The sequence below is a fragment of the Theropithecus gelada genome, chromosome 2, assembly GCF_003255815.1.
Source record: "Theropithecus gelada isolate Dixy chromosome 2, Tgel_1.0, whole genome shotgun sequence".
NCBI lineage: Eukaryota > Metazoa > Chordata > Mammalia > Primates > Cercopithecidae > Theropithecus > Theropithecus gelada.
Window position 1 is genome coordinate 111,056,041 of NC_037669.1, and position 17,436 is coordinate 111,073,476.

Below are 17,436 nucleotides of genomic sequence, written 5' to 3' on the forward strand. Positions count from 1 at the left end.
CCCATACTTGTGGATTGGAATAATCAACATTGTTAAAATGTCTATACTACCCAAAGGAATCTACAGATTCAATGCAATCCCTATCAAAATACCAATGACATTCTTCACAGAAATAGAAAAAAAAAATTGTAACATGTATATGGAACTACAAAAGATCCCACATAGCTGCTAGTCTCTTCAACAAATTGTGCTGGGAAAACTGGACATCCATATGCAGAAGAATGAAACTAGATCCCCATCTTTCACTATATATAAAAATCAACTTAAAATGGATTAAAGATTAAATGTTAAGACCTGAAACTATAAAACTATTAAAAGAAAACATTGGGGAAATGATAGAGGACATTGGTCTGGGCAAAGAATTTTTGGGTAAGATCTCAAAAGCATAGGCAACAAAAGCATAGAAAGGCAAATGGGATTCTGTTGAGCTAAAAAAGCTTCTGTAGAGCAAAGGAAGCAATTAAAAAAGTGAAGAGACAACTTACAGAATGGGAGAAAATATCTGCAAACTATCCACACGACAGAGTTTGGATATTTGTCCCCTGAGCTCTCAGGTTGAAATGTGATTCTCAGTGTTGGAGGTGGGGCCTGGTGGGAGGTGACTGGATCATGATGGCAAATTTCTCACGAATCATTTAGCACCATCCTGTTGGTGCTGTCCTCACACTGTTGCGGGATTTTTAAGGAATCAGAGAGACTGATGGGGTTCAGGAGGATATTTATTATTTAGGTGCACCAGCCCAGTCAGATTAACATCCAAAGGACTGAGCCCTGAACAAAGAGTTAAGTTACCTTTTAAGCATTTCATGGGTTGGGGGAGATCTGTGCAGGGGGAAGCATATTACAGAAGCAAGAAAAAAAGACAGTTATTCAATTGAGACATGCAGACATGCATTACATCATTCCTTACTTTTCAAGGAAAAACATGTTTTGTGACTTGAGTCTGTCTAGTGACCTTGCAGCTGTACAGCTAGGGAAACAGGGTCTTCACAATGCCTGGGAAGGGAGGAGAGATAAGGCTCACTAGCCACAGAAAAACAGGCAGTTAATTTTGAAAGGACTCCAGTTCTTTATCTTTCTCAGGGGGAATTGGGTTTTCTTACATACAACTGAGTTTCTGCTTACACACTCTTTAATTTCTTTTAATTCCTGTTCCATTCCCCTCTTTGGTGCTTTTTAAAACAAAAGTGTTAATACAAAGCACCACTATTTGCCACCTTCTCATGGAGCTGAGCTTCTGCTTCTACTGGCAGTGGCTGATATTTGGTTAATGCCATCAACTACGCAGTAGTGTGTTGGGTTACTATTGCCTTTATAGTTGACTGAACACTTCTAATAAACAGGGGTAAAAGGCAAGGGAGGATGAGGCAGATGCCAAGAATAAGCAAGAACCCACAAATGAGGGTTTTGAATCCTCCAAAGGTTGAGAACCTTCCTCCAAACAAGGAATCTGGGGACCACCTGGACCAAGTCTGAATTGGAACATGGGCCAACTTGCACATTCTAGTGTGATTTCCATGACAGCTCAGCCATTATCATTTCTAGGCAACAGTTGGTTAAATTTTCTACATACTCTTCCTTCTGAGGCTAAGAGGTAATCTAAAGCCAATCTATTTTGATATATAGCATTTCTCATCTGTGTTGCTTGTATTGCCAATAAATCTAGTGCCCTTGATGTTTCACCGGTTATAAATTCTAGGACTGCCTGCAACCTTATGATGCGGTTGAGCATATAGGTTGGGGTGTGGTACCCCCATGACCCATCTACAATCAGTAGCTGGCCCAGAGCATTTAATGATTCTTTCAGGTGGCCATTCATTATCTTTCCAGGCTCCTATTGAGAGGCGAAGCCAGCTGGACTTCCTGGGTCGGGTAGGGACTTCGAGAACCTTTCTGCCTAGCTAAAGGTTTGTAAATGCACCAATCAGCACTCTATGTCTAGCTAGTCAGATAGGGGACTTGGAGAACTTATCTGTTTAGCTAAAGGATTGTAAATGCACCAATCAGTGCTGTGTGTCTAGTTAAAGATTTGTAAATGCACCAATCAGCACTCTGTAAAAACAGACCAATCAGTACCCTGTAAAACAGACCAATCAGCACTCTTTAAAATGGACCAATTAACGCTCTGTAAAATGGACCAATCAGCAGGATGTGGGGAGGGCCAAATAAGGGAAAAAAGGCTGCCCACCCAAGCCAGCAGAGGCAACCCACTTTGGTCCCCTTCCATGCTGTGGAAATTTTGTTCTTTTGCTCTTTGCAATAAATCTTACCGCTGCTCACTCTTTGGGTCTGCACTACCTTTATGAGCTATAACACTCACGATGAAGGTCTGCAGCTTCACTCCTGAAGCCAACCAGACTATAAACCCACCAAGAGGAACTAACAGCTCCAGATGTGCCACCTTTATGAGCTGTAACACTCACCGTGAAGGTCTGCGGCTTCACTCCTGAAGTCAGTGAGACCACGAACCCACCAGAAGGAAGAAACTCCGGACACCTCTGAACATTTGAAGGAACAAACTCCAGACACACCATCTTTAAGAATTGTAGGCCTGGCGTGGTGGCTCACGCCTGTAATCCCAGCACTCTGGGAGGCCGAGGCAGGCAGATCACGAGGTCAGGAGATTGAGACCACCCTGGCTAACGTGGTGAAACCTCCTCTCCACTAAAAATACAAAAAATTAGCCGGGCATGGTGGCAGGCACCTGTAATCCCAGCTAATCTGGAGTCTGAGGCGGGAGAATGACATGAATCTGGGAGGTGGAGCTTGCAGTGAGCCAAGATTGCACCACTGCACTCACTCCAGCCTGGGCAACAGAGCGAGAATCTGTCTCAAAAAAAAAAAAAAAGAAAAAAAGAAAAGAAAAGAAAAGAAAAAACTGTAACACTCACCGTGAGGGTCCGCAACTTCATTCTTGAAGTCAGCAAAACCAAGAACCCACCAGAAGGAACCAATTCCGGACACACTATGTCCACATCCTTTTTGATATTTGTGTCTATTTTTGTGATTATATTTCTTCTAGTTCTTCTTTTATTTTCATCATAAACTTGATATCCTAAGAGTTCCCCTTGCTTTAGAGGAATTAGAAAGAAGGATGGTTTGATTGTTCCTAACACACATGCCTCATCCATTTAGCCAGCAGTTGCCAATATGCCCATGCTCCGCAGATCCAATATGGGCCAGAGGGTGCCTTCCAAGCATTTGGAGCCTCTAGCTGATTCCAAGTGTGGCTTAGAGTAGAGAATTGAGAAAAAGGGTTTGGATCTGTAAGTAGGAGTCCTTCTGAGTGTTTCTCCATTGAGTTTTGTTTTTAGTCTCATAATTCTGTTGCCCTAGGCAAGTTGTTTCTCCTGCTGCCTCTGTGCAAGCCTTTCCCCATCAGGCAATACAGTACTTTCCAATTATGGAGGTTTATAACAACCAAGCACTTGCTGAGGCTGTTGGTTCACTGGCAGGGTAAGGCAAAGTAAAATTATCTTGTGGCATTAATTCCTTTGCCTCCCATGGCCACTGGTCCCCCCATATTAGTTCTTCCACATACACAGCATGGGGAAATTCCTAAGCTGCCAGCTATGTTTTCAGCTACTTGAGCAAATCAGTTTTTGATTGATGGGGAAAGCTCAGGCACTGGCTGATCAAAATGCTTATAGAATGACTTATGGACCCGGAATTGCGGGGTTGGATGCATTTGAGTCCTTCTAGTCTTTTTGACAATTAGTAGTGGAACTCCAAGTCCTGCCCCTTGTCTATCAACTCGTAATAGTGCTGTCTGTCCTGTAGACCAAAAATGTGGCTCTGGCTTTAAGATAGTAAAATTTAAACGATTGCATGTCCTTGTCTTAGAATTTGGTTTGGTTGACATACTACTTAGCAGAGCAGTCCTTCCTGAATATAAGTGTTCAAGCTGTGTTAGCTTAGACCACTGGATGTTACAGTCTGGGCATCCAATTTGTGGTTCTCCGTATGAATGTTTAGGACTGTTGCTGCTAAGCCTCTCTTGTGTCAAACTATTGCAGACTGCTTCTAGTTTTTTAGGATTATGAACATGCGTGGCATGGCAGGCATCAAAGTACAAGGAAATAGGCCCTTTATAGGTGGGAGGGGCTTCTTTGGTTGGAGCTATAAGCTCTCTTTTTTTTTCCCTCTGATTTAATATGTATTTCAAACCAGAATTCATAGAGTAAGAGCTTAGGGTCATAACATACATATAGCTGATTATTATCTGGGTCACAGACTGAATAGGTGGTCTGGTTGTATCAGTCGGTTCCTAACTTGGTTCCTGTACATTCATAGTAGGAATGGTACAGTAGAGTTTTAACTGTGGTATTCCTTACCCAGGTAGTGTGTACACACTATGGGCATCCTTCTAGAGATTTCTCCCCTTTTAGTATAGGCAGAAATGGTAAGAACATTAGTGTATGTAATAGAAACATGCTTAAACTACTCATGGGCATGGCAAACCTTCCTCTGGGCATAGACATTTGCAGCTTTTGCAGTAATAACGTAACAACAGAACAATCCGTATGGACATAATTATAACTAGACTTATGAATTGTATCCACATTTACTTATCCAGAGATGGTCCTCTTAGCTTTGGCAGTGCGTAGACTAGTCAGCTTCCAGGATGTGACTAGAGCAGAGCTTGCAGGATCCTCAAGCTTCAGCCATGCATAGACTGATCAGCTTCCAGTGTGGTCAGAGCAGGGCAGTTGTCCTTCTTACTGGTTGTTGGGTTTCGCTGTAGGACTATTCAGGTGGGACGATCTGGATCTTGTTGGCTAATCCACTGGTCGTCGTCAGGAGTCACTGTTGCCACTGGTTTCAGCCGGCTATGGTGAATCTAAGGTGTGACACCTGCAACTTTAACAGCAGCGGGAGTAGACATGATCACAATATGGGGCCTATCCCATAAGGGCCCTAGGGTTGTTGGATTCTACCTTTTAACCCAGATAGAGTCCCCTGGCTTATGTGGATACACTGGGTCTGTTAGACTTGTACGTATCCTTTCCGTTACCCAGCCTTGCACCTCCTGCATTGCCACTCCCAAAGCCTGCATCTATTTTATAAGGGTTAGCTCTCCTAACTCCTCTAAATCCCCTCTAATTTGATTAATGATTGGGGTGGTCTTCCGAGCAATATTTCATAGGGCGAATACCCAGTTTGTTTTGTAGATGTACACCTGACCTGGAGGAGGACCATGGGCAAGACCTGATCCCATCCACCTTCCCTGAACTCTGGTCGGCAGGCTGTGTGCAGTTTCCATTTGATCTTTAAAAGTTGAGGCCGGGCACGGTGGCTCACACGTGTAATCCTAGCACTTTGGGAGGCTGAGGCGGGCAGATCACAAAGTCAGGAGATCACGACCATCCTGGCTGACATGGTGTGAAACCCCGTCTCTGCAAAAAAACACAAAAAATTAGCTGGGCGTGGTGGCGGGCGCCTGTAGTCCCAGCCACTAGGAAGGTTGAAGCAGGAGAATGGCGTGAATCGGGAGGCAGAGCTTGAGGTGAGCCGAGATGGTGCCACTGCACTCCAGCCTGGGCAACAGAGTGAGACTCCGTCTCAAAAAATAATAAATAAATAAATAAATAAATAAATAAATAAATAAATAAATAAAAGTTGAGTCAGCTGTTGTACTACTTCTGCCACAAATGCAGGACCCTTGTCTGATCCTAGGGTTAAAGGCAATCCAAACCTTGGTATGATGTCTTTTAGTAGCATCTTTGTCACCTCTCATGCCTTTTCAGTCCTGATGGGAAAGGCCTCCACCCACCCTGAGAAGGTGCGAACACTAGCATATACCGGTAACCTCCTGCTTGAGACAACTCAGTAAAGTCTACAAGGAGGTTCTCACAAGGCACAGCTCCTATTTCCTGAATTCCTGGGGGTCGAGTAGATCCTTGTTTTGGATTATTCCAGGCACAGGACAGACGTTGTTTGCAAACAGCACAGGTGATGGCATAAAGCCATGGCACATAGAAGTGTCCGACCTATCAATGTCTCTAGGGCTGTCCTTCCAATGTGTATTCCTGGATGGATCTGCTTCACAAACCTTGGGGCTATTGTTTCTGGGATGGCTAGCCTTCCATCGGAGAACAGCCACCATCCACCTTTAATGTATTTCCCCGTTTCCTGACCAAACCAAGCTTTTTCACTTGAATAGTAATTGGGTAACTCTGGCAAAGGGAGCTCCATAAGGAGAGGCATTACTAGAGTTCTTTCTTCAGGTAAAGCCTTGCTCATTGCTGCCCGCTGAGCCTCTAGGCCTGCCTTTCTATCGCCCTGTGCCTCATAGTTTTTCCCAATTTGTTGACCTTTTCAATGAATGACAGCCACCTTTTCCGGAACCCATATGCCATCTAATAATGGTAAAATTTCCTCTTTATTTTTTTGCTTTTTTTTCAGGGGTTTATTAGTCAAAATATATATGTAGCAGAATCCATACATGCAGAAATTACTCGTTCCTTTTTGACAAGTACAAAAAAAAGGGATGGAATATTACTTCCACCCACACTCTATTTTTTTTTTTTTTTTTTTTTTTTTTATACTTTAAGTTCTAGGGTAGATGTGCACAGCATGCAGGTTTGATACATAGGTATACATGTACCATGTTGGTTTGCTGCACCCATCAACTCATCATTAACATTAGATATTTCTCCTAATGCAATCCCTCCCACAGCCCCACAGCACCCGACAGGCCCTGGTGTGTGATGTTCCCCACCCTGTGTCCAAGTGATCTCATTGTTCAACTCCTACCTATGAGTGAGAACATGTGGTGTTTGGTTTTCTGTTCTTGTGATAGTTTGCTCAGAATGATGGTTTCCAGCTTCATCCATGTCCCTGCAAAGGACGTGAATTCATCCTTTTTTATGGCTGCATAGTATTCCATGGTGTATATATGCCACATTTTCTTAATCCAGTCTATCAATGATGGACATTTGGGACATTTGGGTTGGTTCCAAGTCTTTGCTATTGTGAATAGTGCCACAATAAACATACGTGTGCATGTGTCTTTATAGTAGCATGATTTATAATCCTCCGGGTATATGGCCAGTAATGGGATTGCTGTGTCAAATGGTATTTCTAGTTCTAGATCCTTGAGGAATCTTCCACAATGGTTGAACTAATTTACACTCCCACCAACAGTGTAAAAGGATTCCTATTTCTCCACATCCTCTCCAGCATCTGTTGCTTCCTGAATTTTTAATGATTGCCATTCTAACTGGCGTGAGATGGTATCTCATTGTGGTTTTGATTTGCATTTCTCTGATGACCAGTGATGATGAGCATTTTTTCATGTGTCTGTTGGCTGCATAGATGTCTTCTTTTGAGAAATGTCTGTTCATATCCTTTGCCCACTTTTTGATGGGGTTGTTTGTTTTTTTCTTGTAAATTTGTTTGAGTTCTTTGTAGATTCTGGATATTAGCCCTTTGTCAGATGGGTAGATTGCAAAAATTTTCTCCCATTCTGTAGGTTGCCTGTTCACTCTGATGGCAGTTTCTTTTGCCATGCAGAAGTTCTTTAGTTAAATTAGATCCCATTTGTCAATTTTGGCTTTTGTTGCCATTGCTTTTGGTGTTTTACTCATGAAGTCCTTGCCCATGTCTATGATTTGAATGGTATTACCTAGGTTTTCTTCTAGGGTTTTTATGGTTTTAGGTCTATCATTTAAGTCTTTAATCTATCTTGAATTACTTTTTGTATAAGGTGTAAGGAATGGATCCTGTTTCAGCTTTCTACATATGGCCAGCCAGTTTTCCCAGCACCATTTATTAAATAGGGAATCCTTTCCCCATTTCTTGTTTTTCTCAGGTTTGTCAAAGATCAGATGGTTATAGATGTGTGGTGTTATTTCTGAGGCCTCTGTTCTGTTCCATTGGTCTATATATCTGTTTTGGTACCAGTAATATGCTGTTTTGATTACTGTAGCCTTGTAGTATAGTTTGAAGTCAGGTAGTGTGATGCCTCCAGCTATGTTCTTTATGCTTAGGATTGTCTTGGCAATATAGGCTCTTATTTGGTTCCATATAAATTTTAAAGTAGTTTTTTTCTAATTCTGTGAAAGTCATTGGTAGCTTGATGGGGATGGCATTGAACCTATAAATTACCTTGGGCAGTATGGCCATTTTCATGCCTTTGATATTGATTCTTCCTATCCATGAGCATGGAATATTCTTCCATTTGTTTGTGTCCTCTTTTATTTCGTTGAGTGGTGGTTTGTAGTTTTCCTTGAAGAGGTCCTTCACATCTCACATCCCTTGAAAGGTGGATTCCTAGGTATTTTATTCCCTTTGTAGCAATTGTGAATGGGAGTTCACTCATGATTTGGCTCTCTGTTTGCCTATTAATGATGTATAAGAATGCTTGTGATTTTTGCACTTTGATTTTGTGTCCTGAGACTTTGCTGAAGTTGCTTGTCAGCTTAAGGAGAATTTGGGCCGAGACGATGGGGTTTTCTTTTTTCTTTTTTTTTTTTTTATTATACTTTAAGTTCTAGGGTACATGTGCACAATGTGCAGGTTTGTTACATATGTATACAGGTGCCATGTTGGTGTGCTGCACCCATTAAACTCGTCATCTACATTAGGTATATCTCCTAATGCTATCCCTCGCCTCCCCCCACAATAGGACCCGGTGTGCGATGTTCCCCTTCCTGTGTCCAAGTGATCTCATTGTTCAATTCCCACCTATGAGTGAGAACATGCGGTATCTGGTTTTCTGTTCTTGTGATAGTTTGCTTAGAATGATAGCTTCCAGCTGCATCCATGTCCCTACAAAGGACATGAACTCATTCTTTTTTATGGCTGCATAGTATTCCATGGTGTATATGTGCCACATTTTCTTAATCCAGTCTGTCACTGATGGACATTTGGGTTGATTCCAAGTCTTTGCTATTGTGAATAGTGCCACAATAAACATATGTATGCTTGTGTCTTTATAGCAGCATGACTTATAATCCTTTGGGTATATCCCCAGTAATGGGATGACTGGGTCAACTGGTATTTCTAGTTCTAGATCCTTGAGAAATCGCCACACTGTTTTCCACAGTGGTTGAACTAGTTTACAGTCCTACCAACAGTGTAAAAGTGTTCCTATTTCTCCACATCCTCTCCAGCACCTGTTGTTTCCTGATTTTTTAATGATTGCCATTCTAACTGGTGTGAGATGGTATCTCATTGTGGTTTTGATTTGCATTTCCCTGATGGCCAGTGATGGTGAGCATTTTTTCATGTGTCTGTTGGCTGTATGAACGTCTTTTGAGAAGTGTTTGTTCATATCCTTTGCCCACTTTTTGATGGAGTTGTTCATTTTTTTCTTGTAAATTTGATTGAGTTCTTTACAGGTTCTGGATATTAGCCCTTTGTCAGATGGGTAGATTGCAAAAATTTTCTCCCATTCTGTAGGTTCCCTGTTCACTCTGATGGTAGTTTCTTTTGCTGTGCAGAAGCTCTTTAGTTTAATTAGATCCCATTTGTCAATTTTGGCTTTTGTTGTCATTGCTTTTGGTGTTTTAGACATGAAGTCCTTGCCCATGCCTATGTTCTGAATGATATTACCTAGGTTTTCTTCTACGGTTTTTATGGTCTCAGTCTAACATTTAAGTCTCTAATCCATCTTGAATTAATTTTTGTATAAGGAGTAAGGAAAGGATCCAGTTTCAGCTTTCTTCTTATGGTTAGCCAATTTTCCCAGCACCATTTATTAAATAGGGAATCCTTTCCCCATTTCTTGTTTTTGTCAGGTTTGTCAAAGATCAGATGGCTATAGATGTGTGGTATTATTTCTGAGGGCTCAGTTCTGTTCCATTTGTCTAGATCTCTGTTTTGGTACCAGTACCATGCTGTTTTGATTACTGTAGCCTTGTGGTATAGTTTGAAGTCAGGTAGCATGATGCCTCCAGCTTTGTTCTTTTGGCTTAGGATTGTCTTGGCAATGCAGGGTCTTTTTTGGCTCCATATGAATTTTAAAGCAGTTTTTTCCAATTCTGTGAGGAAAGTCATTGGTAGCTTAATGGGGATGGCATTGAATCTATAAATTACCTTGGGCAGTATGGCCATTTTCACAATATTGATTCTTCCTATCCATGAGCATGGTATGTTCTTCCATCTGTTTGTGTCCTCTTTTATTTCACTGAGAAGTGGTTTTTAGTTCTCCTTGAAGAGTCCCTTTACATCCCTTGTAAGTTGGATTCCTAGGTATTTTATTCTCTTTGAAGTTATTGTGAATGGGAGTTCATTCATGATTTGGCTCTCTGTTTGTCTGTTACTGGTGTATAAGAATGCTTGTGATTTTTGCACATTGATTTTGTATCCTGAGACTTTGCTGAAGTTGCTTATCAGCTTAAGGAGATTTTGGGCTGAGACAATGGGGTTTTCTAAATATACAATCATGTCATCTGCAAACAGGGACAATTTGGCTTCTTCTTTTCCTAACTGAATACCCTTGATTTCTTTCTCTTGCCTGATTGCCCTAGCCAGAACTTCCAACACTATGCTGAATAGGAGTGGTGAGAGAGGGCGTCCCTGTCTTGTGCCAGTTTTCAAAGGGAATGCTTCCAGTTTTTGCCCATTCAGTATGATATTGGCTGCGGGTTTGTCATAAACAGCTATTATTATTTTGAGATACGTTCCATCAACACTGAATTTATTGAGAGTTTTTAGCATAAAGGGCTGTTGAATTTTGTCAAAGGCCTTTTCTGCATCTATTGAGATAATCATGTGGTTTTTGTCTTTGGTTCTGTTTGTATGCTGGATTATGTTTATTGATTTGCATATGTTGAACCAGCTTTGCATTCCAGGGATGAAGCCCACTTGATCATGGTGGATAAGCTTTTTGATGTACTGCTGGATTCAGTTTGCCAGTATTTTATTGAGGATGTTTGCATCAATGTTCATCAGGGATATCGGTCTAAAATTCTCTTTTTTTGTTGTGTCTCTGTCAGGCTTTGGTATCAGGATGATGTTGGCCTCATAAATTGCGTTAGGGAGGATTCCCTCTTTTTCTATTGATTGGAATAGTTTCAAAAGGAATGGTACCAAATCCTCCTTGTATCTCTGGTAGAATTCGGCTGTGAATCCATCTGGTCCTGGACTTTTTTTGGTTGGTAGGGCGTTAATTATTGCCTCAATTTCAGAGCCTGCTATTGGTCTATTCAGGGATTCAACCTCTTCCTGGTTTAGTCTTGGGAGGGTGTAAGTGTCCAGGAAATTATCTATATCTTCTAGGTTTTCTAGTTTATTTGTGTAGAGGTGTTTATAGTATTCTCTGATGTTAGTTTGTATTTCTGCAGGGTCGGTGGTGATATCCCCTTTATCATTTTTTATTGTGTCTATTTGATTCTTCTCTCTTTTCTTCTTTATTAGTCTTGCTAGCGGTCTATCAATTTTGTTGATCTTTTCAAAAAACCGGCTCCTGGATTCATTGATTTTTTTGGAGGGATTTTTGTGTCTCTATCTCCTTCAGTTCTGCTCTGATCTTAGTTATTTCTTGCCTTCTGCTAGCTTTTGAATATGTTTGCTCTTGCTTCTCTAGTTTTTTTAATTGTGATGTTAGGGTGTCCATTTTAGATCTTTCCTGCTTTCTCTTGTGGGCATTTAGTGCTATAAATTTCCCTCTACACACTGCTTTAAATGTGTCCCAGAGATTCCGGTATGTTGTGTCTTTGTTCTCATTGGTTTCAAAGAACATCTTTATTTCTGTCTTCATTTTGTTATGTACCCAGTAGTCATTCAGGAGCAGGTTGTTCAGTTTCCATGTAGTTGAGTGGTTTTGAGTTTCTTAGTCCTGAGTTCTAATTGATTGCATTGTGGTCTGAGAGGCAGTTTGTTATAATTTCTGTTATTTCACATTTGCTGAGGAGTGCTTTACTTCCAACTATGTGGTCAATTTTGGAATAAGTGCAATGTGGTGCTGAGAAGAATGTACATTCTGTTGATTTGGGGTGGAGAGTTCTGTAGATGTCTATTAGGTCCACTTGGTGCAGAGTTGAGTTCAATTCCTGGATATCCTTGTTAACTTTCTGTCTCGTCGATCTGTCTAATGTTGACAGTGGGGTGTCGAAGTCTCCCATTATTATTGTATGGGAGTCTAAGTCTCTTTGTAAGTCCCTAAGGACTTGATTTATCAATCTGGGTGCTTCTGTACTGGGTGCATATATGTTTAGGATAGTTAGCTCTCCTTGTTGAATTGATCCCTTTACCATTATGTAATGGGCTTCTTTGTCTCTTTTGATCTTTGATGGTTTAAAGTCTGTTTTATCAGAGAATTAGATTGCAACCCCTGCTTTTTTTTGTTTTCCATTTGCTTGGTAGATCTTCCTCCATCCCTTTATTTTGAGCCTATGTGTGTCTCTGCATGTGAGATGGGTCTCCTGAATACAGCAAACTGATGGGCCTTGATTCTTTATCCAATTTGCCAGTCTGCATCTTTTAATTGGAGCATTTAGTCCATTTACATTTAAGGTTAATATTGTTATGTGTGAACTTGATCCTGTCATTATGATATTAGCTGGTTGTTTTGCTCGTTAGTTGATGCAGTTTCTTCCTAGCACCGATGGATTTACATTTTGATATGTTTTTGCAATGGCTGGTACCGGTTGTTCTTTTCCATATTCAGTGCTTCCTTCAGGATCTCTTGTAGGGCAGGCCTGGTGGTGACAAAATCTCTAAGCATTTGCTTGTCTGTAAAGGATTTTATTTCTCCTTCACTTATGAAACTTAGTTTGGCTGGATATGAAATTCTGGGTTGAAAATTCTTTTCTTTAAGAATGTTGAATATTGGCCCCCACTCTCTTCTGGCTTGGAGAGTTTCTGCCAAGAGATCTGCTGTTAGTCTGACAGGCTTCCCTTCGTGTGTAACCCGACCCTTCTCTCTGGCTACCCTTATCATTTTTTCCTTCATTTCAACTTTGGTGAATCTGACAATTATGTGTCTTGGAGTTGCTCGTCTCGAGGAGTGTCTTTGTAGCGTTCTCTGTATTTCCTGAATTTGAATGTTGGCCTGCCTTACTAGGTTCAGGAAGTTCTCCTGGATGATATCCTGCAGAGTGTTTTCCAACTTGGTTCCATTTTCCTTGTCACTTTCAGGTGCACCAATCAGATGTAGATTTGGTCTTTTCACATAATCCCATATTCCTTGGAGGTTTTGTTCATTTCTTTTTACTCTTTTTTCTCTACACTTCTCTTCTCGCTTCATTTCATTCATTTGATCTTCAATCACTGGTACTGTTTCTTCCAGTTGATTGAGTCAGTTACTGAAGCTTGTGCATTTGCCATGTAGTTCTTGTGTCATGGTTTTCATCTCTATCAGTTCTTTTAAGGTCTTCTCTGCATTGATTATTCTAGTTATCCATTCACCCATTCTTTTTTCAAGGTTTTTAGTTGCTTTGCACTGGTTACGTAGTTCCTCCTTTAGCTCTGAGAAGTTTGATTGACTGAAGCTTTCTTCTCTCAACTCGTCAAAGTCATTCTCCGTCCAGCTTTGTTCTGTTGCTGGCGATGAGCTGTGTTCCTTTGGAGGGGGCGATTCGCTCTGATTTTTTGAATTTCCAGCTGTTCTGCACTGCTTTTTCCCCATCTTAGTGGTTTTATCTGCCTTTGGTCTTTGATGATGGTGACGTACTGATGGGATTTTGGTGTGGATGTCCTTTCTGTTTGTTAGTTTTCCTTCTAACAGTCAGGATCCTCAGCTGCAGGTCTGTTGGAGTTTGCTTGAGGCCCACTCCAGACCCTGTTTGCCTGGGTATCAGCAGCGGAGACTGCAGAAGATAGAATATTGCTGAACAGTGAGTGTTGCTGTCTGATTCTTGCTCTGGAAGGTTCGTCTCAGGGGTGTACCCCACCATGTGAGGTGTGAAGTGTCGATCTGCACCTAGTGGGGGATGTCTCCCAGTTAGGCTACTGAGGGGTTAGGGACCCACTTGAGTAGGCAGTCTGTCCATTCTCAGATCTCAGCCTCCATCCTGGGAGGTCCACTGCTCTCTTCAAAACTGTCAGACAGGGGCATTTACCTCTGCCAAGGTTTCTGCTGCTTTTTTTTAGCTATGCCCTGTCCCCAGAGGAGGAGTCTACAGAGGCAGGCCAGCCTCTTTGAGCTTTGGTGGGCTCCACCGAATTCGAGCTTCCTGGCAGCTTTGTTTACCTACTTAAGCCTCAGCAATGGTGGGCGCCCCTCCCCCAGCCTCGCTGCCACCTTGCAGTTAGATCTCACACTGCTGTGCTAGCAATGAGGGAGGCTCTGTGGGCATGGGACTGTCTGGGCCAGGTGTGGGATATAATCTCCTGGTGTGCCATTTGCTAAGACCCTTGGTAAAGTACAGTATTGGGGTGTGAGTTACCTGATTTTCCAGGTGTTGTGTGTCTCAATTTCCTTTGGCTAGGAAAAGGAATTCCCTTCCCCGTTGTGCTTCCCAGGTGAGGTGATGCCTCGCCCTGCTTCAGCTCTTGCTGCTCAGGCTGCACCCGCGGACCAGCGTCAACTGTCCAACACACCCCAGTGAGATGAACCCGGTACCTCAGTTGAAAATGCAGAAATCACCTGTCTTCTGTGCTGCTCACACTGGGAGCTAGAGGCTGCAGCTGTTCCTATTCGGCCTACTTGGGTGCACCCCCAGGGTTTTCTAAATATACAATCATGTCATCTGCAAATAGTGACACTTTACCTTCCTCTTTTCCTGATTGAATACCCTTTATTTCTTTATCTTGCCTGATTGCCCTGCCCAGAACTTCCAACACTATGTTTAATAGGAATGGTGAGAGAGGGCATCCTTGTCTTGTGCTGGTTTCCAAAGGGAATGTTTCCAGTTTTTGTCCATTCAGTATGATATTGGCTGTGGGTTTGCCATAAATAGTTCTTATTATTTTGAAATACATTCCATCAATACCTAGTTTATTTAGAGTTTTTAGCATGAAGGGCTGCTGAATTTTTTCAAAGGCCTTTTCTGCATTTATTGAGATAATCATGTGTTTTTGTCATTGGTTCTGTTTATGTGATGGATTATATTTATTGATTTGCGTAGGTTGAACCAGCCTTGCATCCCAGGGATGAAGCTGACTTGCTCGTGGTGGATAAGCTTTTTGATGTGCTGCTGGATTCAGTTTGCCAGTATTTTATTGAGGATGTTTGCATCGATGTTCATCAGGGATATTGGTCTAAAATTATCTTTTTTTTGTTGTGTCTCTGCCAGGCTTTAGTGTCAGGAAGATGTTGGCCTCATAAAATGAGTTAGCGAGGATTCCCTCTTTTTCTACTGATTGGAATAGTTTCAGAAGGAATGGTACCTGCTCCTCTTTGTACCTCTGGTAGTATTTGACTGTGAATCCGTCTGCTCCTGGACTTTATTTGGTTGGTAGGCTATTAATTATTGCTTCAATTTCAGAGCCTGTTATTGGTCTTTTCAGAGATTCAACTTCTTCCTGGTTTAGTCTTGGGAGGGTGTAGGTGTCCAGGAATATATCCATTTGTCCTAGATTTTCTAGTTTATTTGCTTAGAGGTCTTTATACTATTCTCTGATGGTAGTTTGTATTCCTGTGGGATCAGTGGTGATATCCCCTTTTTCATTTTTTATTGCATCTGTTTGATTCTTCTCTCTTTTCTTCTTTATTAGTCTTGCTAGCAGTCTATCAATTTTGTTGATCCTTTCAAAAAATCAGCTCCTGGATTCATTGACTTTTTGGAGGGTTTTTTGTGTCTCTATCACTTTCAGTTCTGCTCTGATCTTAGTTATTTCTTGCCTTCTGCTAGCTTTTGAATTTGTTTGCTCTTGCTTCTCTAGTTCTTTTAATTGTGATGTTAGGGTGTTGATTTTAGATCTTTCCTATTTTCTTTTGTGGGCATTTATAAAGTGCTATAAATTTCCCTCTACACACTGCTTTATTATTATTATTATTATTATACTTTAAGTTCTAGGGTACATGTTCATAACGTGCAGGTTTGTTACATACATATACTTGTGCCATGTTGGTGTGCTGCACCCATCAACTCATCAGCACCCATCAACCAGTCATTTACATCAGGTGTAACTCCCAATACAATCCCTCCCCCATCCCCCCTCCCCATTATAGGCCCCAGTATGTGATGTTCCCCTTCTCGAGTCCAAGTGATCTCATTGTTCGGTTCCCACGTATGAGTGATACACACTGCTTTAAATGTGTCCCAGAGATTCTGGTATATTGTGTCTTTGTTCTCATTTGTTTCAAAGAACATCTTTATTTCTGCCTTCATTTCATTATTTACCAGTAGTCATTGAGGAGCACATTGTTCACTTTCCATATAGTTGTGTGGTTTGCAGTGAGTTTCTTAATCCTGAGTTCTAATTTGATTGCATGGTGGTCTGAGAGACAGTTTGCTGTGATTTCTGTTCTTTCAGTGCTTTACTTCCAATTATGTGGACCATTTTAGAATAAGTGCGATGTGGTGCTGAGAAAAATGTATATTCTGTTGATTTGGGTTGGAGAGTTCTGTATATGTCTGTTAGGTCTGCATGTTGCAGAGCCGAGTTCAGGTCCTGGATATCCTTGTTAACCTTCTGTCCCATTGATTTGTTTAATATTGACAGTGCAGTGTCAAAGTCTCCCATTATTATTGTGTGGGAGTCTAAGTCTCTTTGTAGGTCCCTAAGGACTTGTTTTATGAATCTGGGTGCTCCTGTATTGAGTGCATATATATTTAGGATAGTTAGCTCTCCTTGTTGAATTGATCCCTTTACCATTATGTAATGGCCTTCTTTGTCTCTTTTGATCTTTGATGGTTTAAACTCTGTTTTATCAGAGAGTAGGATTGCAACCCCTGCTTTTTTGTTTGTTTGTTTGTTTGCTTTTCATTTGCTTGGTAGATCTTCCTCTATCCCTTTATTTTGAGCCCACATGCTGGGTCTCCTGAATACAACACACTGATGGGTCTTGACTCTTTATCCAATTTGCCAGTCTGCATCTTTTAATTGGGGCATTTAGCCCATTTAGATTTAAGGTTAATATGGTTATGTGTGAATTTGATCCTGTCATTATGATGTTTGCTGGTTGTTTTGCCCATTAATTAATGCAGTTTCTTCATAGCATTGAAGGTCTTTGGCATGTTTTTGCAGTGGCTGGTAACTGTTGTTCCTTTCCATGTTTAGTGCTTCCTTCAGGAGCTCTTGTAAGGCAGGCCTAGTGGTGACAAAATCTCTTAGCATTTGCTTGTCTGTAAAGGATTTCATTTCTCCTTCATGTATGAAGCTTAGTTTCGCTGGATATGAAATTCTGGGTTGAAAATTCTTTTCTTTAAGAATGTTGAATATTGGCCCCCACTCTCTTGTGGCTTGTAGGGTTTCTGCCGAAAAATTCGCTGTTAGTCTGATAGGCTTCCCTTTTTGGGTATCCCGACCTTTCTTTCTGACTGCCCTTAACATTTTTTCCTTCATTTTAACCTTCGTGAATCTAACAATTACATGTCTTGG